Genomic DNA, 19,214 nt, shown 5'->3' with positions numbered 1-19,214 from the left:
TTCTAGTGACACTAATGCACTCATACGGAGTTCTTGCTGATATCTGAAAAGGAGAACCATCTGGTACTCGCCGCCGCTGCCGTCCTCGCAGCCGCCGCCGCCGCCGCCGCCGCCGCTGCCGCCGACTAGTCCTCCCCACCGCTACCTAGTGCTCGCCGCCGCCCCACCGCTGCCGCCACCGCCACCAACCTATTTCCCCTCATTTCCTCGAAGCCCCATCTCGGCCCTGTCTCCAGTAGACAGCACAATCTCCCATGGATACTTTCATACACGCCTCCACTTCCTCTGTCACCAGCGTTACCTCCTGGAGTGCCTCCTCTGGGCTTCGCCTGTCTGCTCCACCTCCCCTCCTCTATCTCCTCCCCCTCCAACTCCACCCCTCCCATAAACCCCATCTGTATACCGCCCATGATTCTCCTCAACCCACTGCTCTTGCTCATGCTCCTGACTCCACTTACGCCACTACCCCCTGTTGGGATGACTTTCCCCCAGTCCTGCTACGACTGCTCCTGCTCCCCCTGCCTGGACCACTGCCTGCCCTGCCACTGTCTCTACTGTGGAGAACTCACCCTCCCTTCAAAGTGCCCCATGTCACACGAGGCCCTGCTTCCTACCATCTCCCACCACTCCCTCACCTCTCCTTCCAGACCACCCCATCAAAAATATTTCCAAATGCCCATGTGCTGACCTCACCTATAACCTCTCCTCCAAGAAACCACTGCCTGGGCCTCTTCCTTCTGATGCCCCCAAGGACACTACCCCTCCTCTTGCATCCCCAGCTCCTGCCTTGCATACATTTGTCCTTTCCAACCCCAACCTAAATTTTTACCCTCAAACTAGAAATCCACACGTGTATCCCTAGTGCCCCAATGGCTCAGCTTATCCCTACAGAGAATCTTTCCTTATCAAATCCTCATCTCCCTCTTTCCACACTGATCTCCTTCAGAAACTTCTTATATCACCTTTGGCCCCCATGCATCTCTCACTTTTCGTTATCTCCTCCTCTCCACGTTAGTCAGAACCCCTCATCATCCACCAACCCTCACCACCGTGATGACAAGCCTCAGCCCTGTGGTCACAATTACAGAGCAATAAGTGGAAGGGCTGTGGTTGAGGAGGTAGTTGTAATACAACAGCTTTAAGCCTAATTTTATTGTAATAACCATTGAAAATTTTGCAAACAACACAAAATATTTGATTTAAAACTATATGTCAAAACCTTTACAAACTTTAATCGAATTTAATGTGTTATCTTGACAAGAAAAACTTTACAACCATAAGTGCATTTAACACATGCACTCATCCTATCAAAATTACTGCAGTTCCTCATTCATCCATTTTTCCTTAATGCAAACTGCTACAAAAGAAAACACCACTATCAGAATTTGTCTCTGGATGGGACACGAAAATAACCATCTGAATACAGTATATGTGAGAAACAACACAAGTTTTCGAACTCCCCCTCCCACAGAGTTCTCTTAGTTAAATATACGACACAGCTGAGCGACATAAAACACACCCAATATTCAGACCCCTGGACGACAACCGTTCCAATCATCACAGCTCACTGTAACTCAAAAAGGTTAATGATTAGTACTATCCACGGTGTCACCGATGCTAAACAAAGGCATCTTCTGTCCGGAACACGTCTAGTAGTAGGTTGACGCAGTCTGGGGCTCCGCTCTTCCATGTCGCTCCCTGGTTGCAACCGTTCTCCCTGTTGCTGGCTCCGGCCGCCCCTCATGGCTGGCGGCAGAGGGCGACACCTCTGTGGCACTGGTCGTGCCACACTGTAGTACCAGTGCAATAAGTTTCCGTGTGGCAGTCAAAGGCGTCAGACATGTGGAGATGGTACCATCGGCACATCCTCCCCCTCCAATTCCAAGTCCACCGCAGTTGGGCACCTCTGAAACTTGGACCTTGCATTACCTTCACCGACCTGGTTGGTAACACATTTTCATAGAGTATTCTGAGTGGCCGAAGTGCATGATCATCAAATGACTCCACCTGAAATTATTCTCATGGGAGACAAGGTTTACAGAGGATCGCTGAGGGTATCTTGATTGAGGGTCAATGATAGCAACGTTTAAATTCACTTTACGCAGAAAAGCATAGATGACTCAGTCCAATACTACACACAATGTTGCGTAGCCCACTAACGTTATATTTTAAGAGACTAAAAATTTTTAAAGTATTCACATATTCAAATTTCACAATTTGCAGCACAGAACCGTAACAAAATTATTTTGTTGCACCCGTCTTAGCGTATGTCTTAGCCTGCGATATGTGGACACGAAAAATTCTTTTAATTTATGGTTTTCTCACCAGCAAGGTGACAAAGATTTGTACAGGACCGATGAACTGGGGAAATAGCCTCCCCATAATTTAGTCCGCCACCCAACTTACTGCACCAAAATTCTTTACCCAAACCTGGTCGCCTGCCTTCACTGTGACTGGCCATCTACCAGCGTTATAACGCCTTTCCATTCGCTCGTGACTCTTCCGCAAATTCTTCCTCGCACACTTCCAGTTAGCATGGATTTGTGCACCATCCACATTTTCTGGCAACAAGTCACTAAGTGACCACAAATTTGCCAGGGGTAAATTAGGTTTAAAAGCAAACATTAATCTTGTGCGGATGACCTTATGGGCCTCATGGGTAGCAGTATTGAAGTCATACCCTAACCATGCAAAGGAAGTATACACGCGAGACTGATCATTATGGTGGAATGCGATCAGTGCCGCCCTCAAGTTGTGGTTCTCCCATTCTGCCATTGATGGGTTTGGATAATATGGTGTGGAGGTAGTATGGGCTACTCCCGCTTCAAAACAAAAGATACGGAATGCAGTGGACTTAAAAGACGTTGCATTGTCAGAAACCAACACACGACATGGTCCAAACACCCCAAACACACTCTGCAAGCTCCGTCTCCGTATAGGGCTTGCGAGGTTACATTGCGGGTAGGCATCAGCCAGCAAAACGCATGAACGCATCCATGTAAACAAACATATAACGGTTTCCATCTTCCGAAAGTGGAAGGGGTCCTAGATAATCAATATACAACTTATCCATGGGCTCCCTCGCCTCTTCCGAAGCTAAGAACACCTGCTTGGCATTTCCCACTGGCTTGCGAAACCCACACGTCTTACATTCTGATACCATTTGCTTAATCTGACGCTCCATGCCTTTCCAAGTAAAATGCTCCTTAATTTCCATGCGAGCCTTAAAAGTCCCCAAGTGGCCACCTACTGGTGTTTCAAGAATGTATTTGAAGACCATAGAGGTCAAAGTTCGAGGCAGCACTACCTTGCGGTCGCCCTACCCACGCGTCACACAACACAAAATGTTCCCCTTTAAGCAATAGGGCCTAACAACCTCCCCACGCTGTATTCCCTTTTTAAGCTTGTGCAGTACGGCGTCCTCTTCCAGCTGCAGAGGGACATCTTTGAACAGCAGTGGCAACCCGGTCAAAACGGCACAACTGGCAGAATACCATCTTCCAGAACCACATAGTTCCAGTTATCCTGACCGCTGGCCTCTCCGAAACCTCTCTCTTCGTCCTGCTACACCTCGACCTGCGGCTCGAACATTCGGCGTAATCTGTCCTCCGTAACATTATCCGAGCCCCTGATGTGCTTAACCCTGAACCTGAAAGCCGAAATTCGTATTGTTCACCTCGCTATTTTGCTTGTTCGCCTCGGTCTTGCAAGCACCCAACTAAGCGCTTGATTGTCAATTTCTAACAGAAATGGTTCGTGTTCATGATATAATTTAAATTTTTCGAGCTTGAACAGGACTGCTAAGGCCTGAAGTTCGAACACGGAATACTTCGCTTCTAACGGAGAAAGACAACGCGAAGTGTAAACGTTTGGGCGTCTCCCCGACTCTTCTTGCAACAGAACTGCAGCAACTCCCGACATGGAGCCATCAGTCGGGACTATAAACTCTGGTAACTGGGCAGGTAACTGGGCAAAATTAAGAACGAATTTTCGAAAGAAATAAATCATTTCTATAAAACGAGCCTCGGCCTTCGCATTTTTAGGAGTTGCGAACGAACAAATGGCCTCTGTACGAGTTTGGTCAATTCGAATTCCGTTCTGGGAGACAATGTGCCCCAGGAAGTGTATTTCGGTCTGCACGAACTTAGATGTGGCGCTTCGCAACCTTTGGAGTACCTCACGAACATGCACAACATATTCTCCAACATTCTCACTAAAAATCATCAAATCATTCAAATAATGATACACACACTCAAACTTAAGATCCGAAAAAACTCTGTTGAGGATACCGAACAACACAGCTGCACCTGTCGATAACCCAAACGGAACTATTGTACTCATAAAGTGACCAGTCGGTGGCAAAGGCTGTCACCAGATTAGATTCTTCCGCCAAAGGCACTTCATAATACGCCTGGTTCAAGTCAAAGGTAATAAAAACCTTGGCCTTGTGGAACTAGGAAAAACATGAATGCAAATCAGGGAGAGCTAGCACAATTTTTTTTATTAAGCGCCCTGTAATCCACCACCGGAAGCAATCCTCCCTGCGATTTGATTACGACAAATATAGGTTAAGAGTACGGAGATTTCGATGGTCCAATCACTCCGTCCTGCAACATTTCCCGAATAGTTTCCCTTAATGCTTTCATACGAGGCGGGGATAACCTGTATGGTGGGCACCTTACGGGAACGTTGTCCATTAATTCGACCTTATTCTCGGGTTCATTAATCTCACCTAACGGATCGGTTAGCACATCACTGAACACGGAACACAACTCGACAGTCTGCTGTCTTTTCTGCTCTGGCAACAAATGCTCCAGGTCATACACGGAAACGGTTTCCACTGTGTTCATTACGTGTCTGGAACCGTTAATCCAGCGATGTACACGATGTTTACAGAAATTGTTAGACCTTTCCCTGGCTAACTCGAAATAAAACTACCTCTGACCCCACTGGGCACCTGGCCCACCTTCCCGACAAAATCGGCACCCAGTATAGCCGGTACTGACAGATTACAGGAAATTTCCACGTAAACTAACCAATTTCGATCTTTACCTTAAGTGTTTCCAAAATTTGCATTTGCTCTGAGTTGGCTACTAGGCAATAGCCAATTCTGTCTGGTATGTCCGGCAACTTGCTGTGTCCGCGGTGTGCGGACACCCATCTTTCATCCGCTAAATATGCGGAACTGACGGTGTCCAAAACAGTGCACACGGGTTCCTCATTTAGTGCTACGCAAACAAAATGAACTCCATCGTTAGTAACCGCTTCAATGCTCCTACAGCACCCCCTACCACGCAATCACCGCTTACAATAGCGTCATAAATTCTTGTCCTTCCCCTTTTCAGGGCAGTTCTAGCCAATATGGCCCCTGCTCATGCGCTGGAAACACCGTACTGTAGGACCGTTCCTAACAACATGCCCACTGCTCTTACACTCAAAGCACTTTACCCCCATGGAACCCGCCTGTCGCATGAGGCTACAATCATCCAGCTCTTGCTGTTGAGAACCTTTTCCTTTGCCCGTTGTTGGTTGGCGTAGACGAGAGCTTGTACCCTATTGATCAGTTTATCTAATTACCTAAAGCTCTGTGGGCGTTCACAAAACAGAGCCCTGCAAGGTTCGCTAGGATGCATCCCCTGGAGAATATTCTCGACCATCTCCGCTTTACTGTAATTAAGACATAAGCTTCTGGCACTATCCCTTTCCCTTTTAACATTCATCTCTAACGGTTCGTTATCGTGCTGGACTTCAAGATATTCCCTAACAGTAGTTTCATGTCGAACTCGTAGAGACAAATAATTTTGGCAGATTTACTCCCGAAAAGCAGTAAACGACCACCCAAGACGCCTAGCGTCCATTAACAGTTGTTCCAGACGCCCTCTCACTATTGGACTCAATAACTGATAAAGATGACAAGCAGTCAAGTCAAAAAATTCCCCTCTATTCTGTAACCTTGATAGAAAACGCAAAGCGCTAAGTACCTAATCAATTGAATCTAGTGATAACGTACCGGTCTCCCGTAGTAATCTTTCTAAAATGTTGGGCAACTTAGCTAAAATATCAGTACCTTTAATAGAAGGGGCATCGATCGCATCGTGTCCTAAGGTAGGCTAAGGTAATTCCCCGCCAATGGCGTCTCCTCCACCTATTAATATCCCCTGGATACATCCTAATAATGCGTTTAACTGTTCAGACAATTATTTATACTGGGTATTGGACGGGTTGGCGGTACACAGATCCTGCCCCTATCAATATAATGTATAAACCGAGCTCTCACTCTATTAATATGTGACCGTGACGGCTCACTGAATCCAAAGGAGGAAACTATTGACTGTAAGTCACCTAGCGCACACTTAATGCTGGATACGGCGTCACACACTTCGCTTTCCTCCAGCTGCGGCGGTACAACCGGACGGTCAACATTTCTCGCAGCCGCCGCTCTAACTCGGCAACACTACCCGACACCCCAATCACCTCTCTGGCTATCATGTTGAAACCATACAACACCACAGTACTAACGGCTTTACAAAATATAACACAGTTCAATCTTAGTGAACTGTCATTAAAAAAAAAATACTTCGTACCGCACCTACCGCCTTACACCACAACCACGCCCTGCTAACATTGTGTTACAGAGCATTAAGTGGAATGGCTTGGGGTGAGCAGGTAGGCGTAATACAACTGTTCTAAGCATAATTTTATTGTGTTACCCATTGAAACATTTAAAAACAACAAGAAATAATTGATTTAAAACAATATGTCAGTAAACCTTTACAATCAAACTTTAATTTAATTTAATGTGTCATCTTGACAAGAAAAACTTTACAACCAGAAGTGAATATAAAACATGCACTCATTCTATCAAAATTACTGCAGTTCCTCGTTAGTCTGTCTTTGCTCAACGCAAACTGTTACAAGAGAAAACACAACTAACAGAATTTGTCTCTGGATGGGACACGAAAATAACCATCTGAATACAGTACAAATGAATAGCATGACAAGTTTTCGAACTCCCCCTCCCGCAGAGTTCTCTTAGTTAAATATACGACACAGCTGAGCCACATAGAACACGCCCGGTATTCAGGCCCCTGGGTGACGACCGCTCCAATCACCACAGCTCACTATAACTCACAAAGGTACTCAGTACCATCCACGGTGTCACCGATACCGACCAAAGGCATCTTCTGTCCGGAACACGTCGTGTAGTAGGATGACGCAGTCGGGGGCTCCGCTGTTCCGTCTCGCTTCCTGGTTGCAAGCGTTCTCTAAGTTGCTGGGACTGGCCGCCCTTCGTGGTCGTCGGCAGAGGGTGACACCCATGTGGCGTTGGTCGCGCCACACTGTAGTACCGTCGCGGGAAGGTTGTGCGTAGGACATAATTTTAGGTAGAACATTAGGAAAGGTAGTAACGCACACTTTCCATTCATGGAGAGATCAGTCGAATATTCCTTGTCTAGTGTTCTTACCAGTACGATTCAGGATCTGACAGATGATGTGTCGGCAGAAGTGCCGACACAGTGTTATTTTGAGTGGGCCGATATGCACGCTATAAGCTCTCGCAGAATATCTTGAAGTCTGAAACAGGACGCTCAATGAATGCTATAAAGAAAAGTACGTTGCTTTGGGAATACTTAACTTTAATCCATCCTTGTTGTATACATCGTTCTTGTTGAGACATGCTTTAGACGATAATTATCAATTGCTATGTAAGGCTAATGGCGCCTTGCTAGGCCGTAGCCATGGACTTAGCTGAAGGCTATTCTAACTATCTGCTCGGCTAATGAGCGATGCTTCGTCAGTGTAGTCGCTAGCAATGTCGTCCGTACAACTGGGGCGAGTGCTAGTCCGTATCTCGAGACCTGCCTTGTGGTGGCGCTCGGTCTGCGATCACACAGTGGCGACACGCGGGTGCGACATGTACTAATGGACCGCGGCCGATTTAAAGCTACCACCTAGCAAGTGTGGTGTCTGGCGGTGACACCACAACAGACATGTGTGAAACAGAGTTGTTTCTAGGGGTGCCGGTGCGGAGGAATTCCCATGGGACATCCCTGCACACAGAGAACAAGAGTGCACTACGTATACTTCGTATTTGACCCAATGGTAGTGATCGCCACCTGTCACGAGCAGGGATATGCGAACGGTACAGAACAGTTAGAACTATGGGTCAGCAGGATACTACCGAATACCACAAAGTGCGATGTCTCAGACCAACTTTACGGCAACGACTAGAAGGGCTAAAACTCTAAACCGAACATGTCCAATACCTTACCTACCCAGTACATTGAAAGTACTGAGTGCTACTAGCTCAAACTTCCTAAGAAAAACCACTGATCTTACCGTGTACCAGCTTACAGTCACACAGAAGCGGTGCATTAGTGTAGAACGAATATTCCGTCTTATCCAACAGTAATGCAACAGATACTAGCACAGGATCGTAGTAATACGAATTTCATCTTCGTGTACGATTTTAATCCTTGTCCTGATTTGTGTAACCTGTGTCTATCTAAGGCCTCCATAATTCGTACTCCTCTACATTACGATCGCGGGAATCATAGATAAAATTTAAATAAAATATGAGTGTACCAACCTTCTTTCAGTGTGGGGTAGTGTGTATAAAAGGAGAAGAGATAGCAGTATCTGTTAACAGGAGTGTAAGATAATGTAAGCAATACTACGTTATCTTAAGTTATTCGCTGATTTAGCAGCAATCTGAGAATTGCTGGACCAAATCTCCAAAATGGGGTCGGGAGGGGGGGGGGGGGGGGGGGGGGGGAGTGACGAGGCAGTATCCCTTCTCTGAAAATTCGTCGTAACCTGTGACGAGGCAAGCAAGATAGCTGTCTGTATAATCCCGTTGCTGGGGCCAGAAAACTGGCAGGCGATCACGGTGCAAGATGTTTCAGGCTGCCACAGTGGCGAGCTGAATTACCTCCTGCCATGGTGGTTGTGCCACCTCAGTCCCTCCTCATGTGGTCGTAACAGCCACAAAGACTCGCCACTCTGACACAATAATATCATTGTCTTCGGCTACTATCGACACTGGGACATACTCCAGTCCATTTGATAGCCCATTGTAAGTCAATCAGCTTTTCATACGTCTGACCACATCTTCTGCTAGGTGAACTGATGATATTGGGGTTCGAGCCTAACCACTGCGAGGGGGCGGCCGACAGGTTGACGTCGTCCAGTCCCTGGGCGTCTCCCAGCGGTCTTGGGTTCGCAGCATGCACTCCAGAATGCCTCGAACCTGACCCACTGCTGGAGCCGCTGCCTGTCCTGCTGCTACAGAAATGTCTGACGTCAGGCGCCCGCCCACGAAGCCACTGACGCTGCACTTTTCGCCAAGTCTTCTATCCAGTTTGGCAAGCAGGCGACGTCGCAGCCAAGCAAGATGCCTTACGCTTCGCCGAGGCAGTCACTGCTGCTGGAGTCAATGGACGCCTTCGAGTTGCCTAATTCACTGTTATACGAACATCTTACTGGATAAGGAATGGATTTTTCATTTCATTTGAGTTCTGCTGATTCCATGACAGCCGAGTTGCCGATGTTACACAAACCACCACCCTGCGTCTTAAGAGATGGCCTTCCTGGCATATCATCGCGGTTCACATCGTCTAACCCTATTATGTCTGTGCGAGGAAAGCTGCCTTCTATTATGCAGCTATGTAGTATTCTTTTGCTCCGTTCTGTGTCTGTTTGACTCTTGTTACGTTATATCAACCGCTGTTGGTTGGTTGGTTGGTTGGTTGGTTTGGGGAAGACCAGACAGCGTGGTCATCGGTCTCATCGGATTATGGAAGGATGGGGAAGGAAGTAGGCCGTGCCCTTTCAGAGGAACCAACCCGGCATTTGCCTGAAGTGATTTAGGGAAATCACGGAAAACTTAAATCAGGATGGCCGGACGCGGGATTGAACCGTTGTCATTCCGAATGCGAGACCAGTGTCTAACCACTGCGCCACCTCGCTCGGTCAACCGCTGTTGAATTGTGAGATGTTTAGCTTGCGGATGTGTGTGTGTGTGTGTGTGTGTGTGTGTGTGTGTGTGTGTGTGTGTGTGTTGTTGTGAGACAAACACACACAGAGATGGAGAGAAAGAAGCAGATGGGGAAGCAACAGTCAGCAGCGTGGAGCAGAGGGGAAGACTTTAATACAGAAGGTAATAAAATGCTGTTTGCGCTGAAAGGAGGTTATTTAGACAGTTCCTCTATTCTGGTATTTGGTCTCTATTGGTTAAATACATTCTTTCGGTGGTCTGTTAGTCCTGTGTGTGGTAATTGTCTTCTCTTGTTAGTTTTTGGCGCAAGAAGTTGCCAGTTTTAAGAATTTCAAAATCGATTTCTACATTCGTTCGTTTCTGACTCTATGTTATTTGGTGATCACCAAATGATGATACTCTGAGTGTTTTGTGTACGTGGGCCTGAAATTTCTACACGTTTGACTCACATATACAGACTGGCATCAATTACAACTTATTTGGTAGATACCAGACCGGTTATAATAGTCAGAGTTGGTGCTTTGCCTTAAGTCTGTTCTACATTGTGTTATTAACCTGATATGCTTTTTCACTCACTGTCTCATCCGGATGTTGCACATCCTGTGTGTGACTTCATTATTGTATGTCAATATGGGCCATTTTTTGTTTACAGTCCTCTAATTTGTCTGCATTGTGTTGTATTTGTCTGTATGTGCATTTCATGATGTTTTATACGTGTCTGCCATTTGTTGTTGATTTTATCTACTATTTACTTTACTGTCTTTAATTCCTTTATGTCGTCATGTTTGTTCATAGATATTCTGTTCAGTGGGAGCATTAAGTATCCGAAACAAGCTAGTTTATATGTTATGGGTGCTAAATTGGTTGTGGATCAAAGCACTAGTCTTAGTGTGTACCCGTACATCTTTAATTGTGTCCATTGTTTCTTAAGAGTATAGCGAGATCTATGAAACTAAGTTCTTCATTTGTCTGTGTCTGAATGATGAACTGTTTTTGTGGAGAGATGGTGTTTATGTCGTCATGTAGTTCCCTTATACAGGCGTGAGGTTCATCCGTTAGGTAAACTACATCATTTACATGCAGGTATCAATATTTTGATTGTTTCCTCTATGGCCGACTACGTGAAATATATATGAACAACGCTGCCAAACATCCTGTTGCCTACTACGTCAAAGTCTACCCTCCACCACAGTACTCATTCTATCTGCGTCTCCATCGCTATCGCTATACAGACCGATTGAGAGAGAGAGAGAGAGAGAGAGAGAGAGAGGGAGGGAGACCCACATTTTGTGTTATGCTGATAAAATATGCCAAGAACGTACTGAACAGCTAAAATTGCCAGTGGTAATAGAAATAAGTGTTCTAATTAGTCATAAACACGGTAATCACAGCCCCAGCATAAAAAGTTGTATGTGACAATAAGTGGAGTCATGTGAGTCGTTAACAATTGCCACCTAGAATAACTCCGAAAGTATAATAGTAGCTGAAACGTTTGTGGGAGAAATGTTGCGAGGGAGAACGGGGCCTTGATATGTCTTTGGTTTTTTGTTGCTAGGTGTAGTGGTGCCAGAGATACGAAGGTCAACTTTTTTTCTTTTTTTTTAACGGAGTGCTATAGTTTGGTACTTATTTTCTGATAGCTGCTATCGAGAAGAATCCAATGATGTGTAACACTATCCATCTAACGTTCCACTGAAATGTAAACGTCGTTCGACGGTTTCACAATACAGCACTAATAGGAACGGTAAGAGTAGTATCGTCGAATCAAGTGAATGTGAATGGTGTAGTCCTTCGATGAACGGGTCGATATGCTTCTCATTTACGGAGAATGCCAACGAAATTGAGAGCTAGAGACTTATACGCTAAAAGATATCCTCAACGTACTCACCCTACACGTCCTTCATTCATAAATTGAGATCAACTGGATCTTTGACGCATCGGAAACATATCCGGCAAAGGAAAGCTACTAACGAGGAAATTGGTACTCTTGCCACCGTGATTCTAGTACAGTGGAGAAACGTGTTGTTTAGTGTTCTTTCATGTAGCTTAAGTGCTCAAGGTATTTTGTCTTTTTCTTTGATCTTGGTTGTGAAAGCATTGGATCGAATTCGTAGATTCTGCTGTCTGCAGTAAGAATGGTTTCTTGTACGAACCTGCAAGCTGACGTCCCGGGTGTTTGCGATGAATGTAGTACGTGTTTGTGATCCTAATATACCAAAGATACCATGAATAATGTTTTATGAAATGCGTTGGCTCTACTGGGAGTGTGTTTTGAGATACTTGTGAAGTAACACTGGAGAGACTGCTGTGCGTTAGATGATCATTCTGTGTTGTTATTCGATGACACGTGGTTTCCGACAGCCGTGTTCCTGCAGCATTAAATTTAGCTGGCTGCGTTTTAGTAATTTATCAAGACATTGTTAACTTTTTTGATTGTTGGACTAACGTTGTCGTGGTTGGTTGTATGGTCGCCTTGTGTTGCGCTGTAGATGTTTTGAGTATTCCGTCGGGATTTTGATAATGCTTGTACGTTGAACACATGTCTGCGCATTTGTATTACGTCGTGTGTTCGTTGTCGTGATCGTCCACTTTTCTCAGTATTCGTTTAGAGCTCTTGTTTGCTAAGTCCTACAGCGAGATTTGGTCTAACTCTTTAGTGATAAATTAATCTAAAGCGTTGGTTACTACTAAAGCTGTTCCGTAAGCTGGGATTTTCTGTTAGTCTAGTACTTGGTTAGCTACTTTACTAGGTTAGTGCTTGTTTATTTACAGACGGACTAAGTCACCACACTAAAGTGAAATCCTAGTTTACGCTATCGATAATGCTGATTATGTCATTCACATACTACCACAAGTGCTTACTGGCATTGTTTCAAGTGTAATTAAGCTCAGTAAAGTTACTAAGTTTAGAGAGCGCCACTACTGTCTAATAAAAATCTTTTAGTACCAAATGGGCACGTGGAAGTATCTTAAGTATGTAACTTCTTGATTGCGAGCATTAGTTTTGAAAAACTGCGCACGTTGCTATCACGTTATTCAATGCCATTCTGATTTTAAATTTTTGATTTTAAGTTTCGTCAGCCAGTAGTGCTGTTGCCTGAAGTGCAATAAAGTTTCTTCCTCAGATCTCTGTATCGGAGTAAGAGTGCTTCCGTTTTTCGTTCATCCTGAACTCTCAGCAGCTGAGGAATGCGTTCCATCGTTACTACCGACGGCGCGCTGGTCGAGATGGGCGGGTTCTCACATCTGGCGCCCACATATCTCCAATGACGTCGAGTGTTGCACTTGGTTACAACTTGGCATCGGATCAGATGATTCTATTTTAATGAAACACAAGTTGGAAAAATTAAATGAAGCATTGAAAAATGTCGTTCAAACCATCATCAGTCGCAAACAACAATCGCCGACGGTGCACCAGGCCGTTCCAGTTTCTTTACCAAAATGTTATTATCTTGAAAGACTTACTCGGAATACCTGTCAGTAACATTGATATATGTAATTTGAACACAATTACTACGCTATACTCACATTCACTGTGTTCTGGAATTTAATGGCCCCAAACAATAGGTTTCAGAACAAGCTAGCATTCAAAGGTCTATGTACTTTTTGATTTAGATAATCATTATGCAGCTAGGATTTGATGGAGTAGTGCCTGGGCGTATGACGCTGTTTCATCTCGTTCACTTATTTTCTCCCAAGATTTATTCACCTAGCCCAAAATATCAACTTCACAGGAATTCACACATGCAGCAAGGCATCCGATAAACCTACTGTGCTAGACACATCAGATGATTTCGTAATTGCTAATAATGTCTACCATCGTCTGTAGAATGGAATGACGAGAATGAAAATTTTGTGCCGGACCGGGACACGAACCCCAATTTACCGCTTATCGTGAGCGGTCGCCTTACAATTCGGCTATCCACGCACGACTCACTGCCAGACTCAAACTTCCATATGTCGTCAACCATACGTCTATGATCTGTACTCGCACATCCGTAATGTGTATTCCCGTACAGGTCAGACGTTGTACTTGAAAGTCGCATACCCGGTATCGGCAGATAAATACGGTACTTTTGGCTATCCATGCATGACTCTTGGCCAGACCCAAACTTCCATATGTCGTCAACCATCTGTACTCAATGATCTGTACTCTCACATCTATTATGTCTATTCCCATACAAATCAGACGAAGTACATGAAAGTCGCATGGCCGTTATCGACATATAAAGGCGCCCGCTAGCGATAAGCGGGAAATCCGTGTTCCTGTCCCTATCCGGCACAAATTTTCATTGGCGTCATTCCATTCTCTAGCCGATGGTGGTCATTATTCGCAATTGCAAATTCATCTGAAGTGTTTCATAATGGCTGTGGTCGCCACAGTGCTTTGTCATCAGAATAACAGCCACAGCTGAATAACAGTGAGTGATCTTTACAAAACATTTTCATGCAAACATCCGTCCAGCTTCCAAAGTGACTTCGCCTCTTACTAAGTTTACCCTTCTTCCACAGGATAACCACAGCATTTACGAAAAGACTATGTATCATCAGTATGACCTTATTGTAAAATTGTTTCTGTTATGCCATTTAGCCTGAAGATGAGGTATCCCTCGAAACATGTCGCTAATAAACAAGTAATACAGTAGTCAACAATGTTTGTGACTGGTAGCGGTAATTTCAAAAACCCTCACATATTTCTTGAGACAGTCACGATCTAAAAATAGTCAAAATGCCTTCAAATTCTTTCAGTGCCCTATTGTTACTGCCCCAAGGTCAATACCAGCTTCAGATCTATGTCATTTTTGTTTAACTATTTTTCTAAAGAAATTGTTATCTCGGACATATTCGATTTACTTAACATTATGGTAAGCAGCAGTCATTCACAATAGTTGTTTGCTAACTACACAATTTAGAGTACTAACAGGGAACAATGCGGAGGGCATTACTATTGCACAGATAAGAGCGAGAAATTTTATTAGTTCCGAAATAGCATTCATAAAGCATAGGGACTATTACTTTCAAACTAATCAAGTCTAGTTTCATTACCAGAGCCAGTTTCATATCAATAGTGTTACATAACATTCAATTTTTCTTTTACGTAAATTCATGCAGTTCTACATTTGCTTCATACTCCGCAAGCCACCTAATGGTGTGTCGTGGAGGGGACTTTCGGTACCACTATCTGATCCCTCCAATCCTGCTCCACTCATGACTAGTGCGTGTGAAGAATGATTGTCAGTAAACCTCTGTATTGGCTCTAATTTATCGAATTTTCTCCCCGTAGTCCGTACGTGAGATGTGTGTGGGGGGGAAGTAATATGTTGTCGGACTCCTCCTGGAAAGTGCTGTCCCGAAATTTCAATAGAAAATCTCTCCTTGATGCACAACGCCTCTCTTGTAACGTCTGCCAGTGGAGTTTGTTTAGCATCTCCGTAACGCTCTCTCGCCAGCTAAAGGATCTCGGTACGAAAGGTGACGCTCTTCGTTGGATCTTCTCTATCTCTTTTATCATTCCTACCCGATAGGGATCCCAGATAGATGAACAATACCCAAGAATCTGGCGAACAAGCGCCTTATAAGCCCCTTCTTTGGTGGATGAGTTATATTTCCTTAAGATTTTTCCAATGAATCTGAGTCTGGCGTCTGCTTTTCCCACTATCTGTTCTATATGGTCATTCCAATTAAGATCGTTCTGGATAGTTACGCATAGGTATTTTACGGCAGAAACTGTCTGCAGCTGTTTGTCATCAATAGTGTAGCTGTACAGTAGTTGATTTCTTTTTCCTATGTATGCGCAATATGTTACATTCATTTACGCTCATGGTCAGCTGCCGGATTCTGCACCATTCATCAGTTCTCTGCAGGTCGTTCTGCAAATTCTTACTATCTTCTGGTGCTGCTACTTTGGTACAGACCACTGCATCTTCTGCGAATAGTCTTAGAGCAACCGTTGCCTTCTACTAGATCATTTATATATACTGTAAACAGCAACGGTCCCATCACACTTCCCTGTGGTACTCGGGATACTACCTTTACATCTGTCGATTTAGTTCCGTTAAGAGCGACAATCGCAGGTTTTTGCCGTCACTCCACAAGCTCGTATTTTTTTCATTAAATGTCAATGCGGGTCCGTGTGAGATGTCTTACTGAAATCAAGGAACACGTCATCAACCTGAGCGCCATTGTCCACTGCGCTGTGGATCTCATGGAGGAACAGAGCGACCTGAGTTTCGGAGATCTTTTTGCGGAATCCATGTTGATTTTTAAAGGAGAGATGTTCATTTTCAAAGAACGTCGTAATTCTCGAGCTTAAAACGTGTTCCACAATTCTACAGCAGACTTATGTCAACGATATGGGTCTATGATTATGTGCATCTGTCTTACGGCCTTTCTTAAAAACAGGAATGTCCTGCGCTTTTTTCCAGTCGAGGTACCTATCGTTGCCCAAGCGATCTACGATAAATTACTGCTAGAAGGGGAGCAAGTCCTCTCGCAAAATCTTATAGCTGTCACATATGTTCCTGAAGCCTTTCCACTACTAAGCGATTGTAGCTGCTTTTCAATTCCGCGATAGCTTATCTCAATATCTGACATTTCTATGTGCGCAAGAAAATTAAAAGGAGGGAGAGTGTTATCATCTTCCGCGGTGAAACAACTTTGGGAGACCGAATTTAGTATTTCGGCATTCCCTTTGTTAAGTTCCGTTTCGGTGACGGAGTGGTCGCTGAGAGAATGAATAAATGATTTTGACCCACTTACTGAATTTACGTAAGACCAAAATCTCACAGCGTTTTTACTCAGGTCGGTTAACAACGTCGTATTTTCAAAATGATTGAACTATTTACTCGTTGGTCTCCTTACGCTCATTTTCGCATCGTTCAGCGTTTGTTCGTCAGCTAGGTGTTTACGTCTCTTGAATCTGAGATGAAGTGCTCGTTGTTTACGTAACGCTTTTCTAACACGGCTGTTAAACAATGTGTGTCTAGGGCATATTGAACGATGCCATTCAATTCTTTCCATTTGTTCTCCACATCTTCGTCCTCATCGCTGATGCTGTTTGCTGAGATATTCTGAGATTTGTATCCTGTCACCCTTGCTGAGCAAATATATGTTCCTACCTTTCTTAACATTCCTTGTAGGACCCGTCGTCATAGATACTGTCACAGCCCTATGATCACTGATACCTTCCTCTGCGTTAACTGTTTGATAAGTTCAAGTCTGTTTGTTGCCAGGTGATCTAAGATGTTACCCTCAAGAGTTCATTCTCTAATTATACCCTCAAGGTCATTTTCGGAGAAGACATCCAGTTTTGGTTTGGTTTTAAGTTATAGACAGTTTACAATCTCGCACCCAAATTAAAGTTGTATTCTCGCAGTCAGAAAAGTTCAGTACAGGGCAAAGCGCATAAGCTACGAGATAAAATACATGTTCACAAGCCATACTTAGTGTAATAGTTCATTTTCAGACCACTGACAGTTACGTAATTTCAGTCATATTCCAAACGTTCATGTTTCACATATCCCTCGACATACACCAATATTTTCTATCATGCAGGTTTTATAGTAGAAAACAAAGTGTAAACTTAAGGGAAACATCCGTATACTACAAATCCATTTACATGCTGTCACTAATCAATTCTTTTTAGCGTGCTAAACGAGTATTATAGCAATGCCAAGAATGACATAAATTAATGATTTTTTTATGTTTGCTACATAAAAGATTCAATTTCCTCATGCTCTACAGGTACAGCGAGCCATTTTTCAACATCCATTTCTTTTCTTGTCTATGCATTGCAAGCTATGCTTATACTATATGCTACTAGCTGTTAAGTTATTCTTATTTCTTTAACATTTTCATGTCTATGCTTAGAATAGTCTTATGATCACTTTTTACCTTGCTTTATTTTGACTGACCAATTTGACGACTATGGACGGTAATAATTTTTTTTTTACAGCAAAAGTACACTTTCCTTTGCCTTATTCCTAATTTCCCCAACACTTATGCACATTCCTTAAATCTGCTCTTATTTTCTTTCACTTTCACTACGCTACATGAGGTATGCTACTTATGTGTAGTCAATATCTGCAAAAATACAATTTTCAAATCTCATGTACTACAGAGATTTTCTACTATACTGATCTTTCTTATGAGTTCTGACAGCTTAAGACTGATTAATTGTGAACTACGTATTTTGTCATTTATTACTGTCGATCTTCATGCACTATTTTCTAGAATTATTGCCTGTATACATTAAGTTTTCAAGTCTGCTTACTGGCGCAGCCATTGATATTCTATATATAACCACTCCTGTTCTGCAGACAGCCACTACCAGTAAATGTATTTATCACTAGTCTCCTACTAGAAAGCTATGAGTGTAAAACATACTCTTTGTACTATATTGTTAGATAATGAACTATGAAGACAATTTCTTATATATTGATATCGCTGTCATAAATAATGCAGTTTTTACCTACGTAAGTTTAGGATTTTGAGCTGATATCCACCACTGTCATACTTCACAGTCTCTTTACGCTATTGTCCTCTACCTTATTCACTGGGATGGTCATGTAACATACAGTCGCTTACTTATCAACAACAATATAATTCTATGCAAGCTTACTGATATCGACGATAATACACTACAAACGAGAGAGCTGTATGACAACATTCACTGTGGTCACGACTGTACTAGGCAGCACATAATATATAATTAGCTGAGTTGTTATTGGGTTCTATACCTCCCGCTACCGCCAATGAATGTGCTAATTGCCAAATCTCACTGCTTTGACATTCCTAGTGATGTTTAAAAAATTATTGAGGGTAACATGACTTAAACATGCATTCCTCTGATGAAGAGATATGAACTAATGTCTATGGATTCTCGAGTTCCAGACCATCTATACTGTAACTTTACGTCAACCGTGACATTGTCCTTGACTTTTTCACTCTTTACTTTATATTTTGTACTCGTGATATAGCTACACTATGTTTTGTGTAACACTGTCTATGATTAGTTATAACTATGGAATGAAAGTTATAAAAGTGACGCTTGATCTCACAAACTAGTGCATATGAGCACTACATATCTTAACAAATTTGTAAATAGTAATGTTTTTCTATAACTCTGTACTGTATAACTCAGGCTCTTTTGATTCCAATGTACTTTGTAAAGATCGAGTTGCTCATACTACATATTGTGTTTTTCTTAGATATTAGG

The sequence above is a fragment of the Schistocerca americana genome, chromosome 5 (assembly GCF_021461395.2).
Source record: "Schistocerca americana isolate TAMUIC-IGC-003095 chromosome 5, iqSchAmer2.1, whole genome shotgun sequence".
Lineage (NCBI taxonomy): Eukaryota > Metazoa > Arthropoda > Insecta > Orthoptera > Acrididae > Schistocerca > Schistocerca americana.
This window is presented reverse-complemented; position numbering follows the sequence as displayed.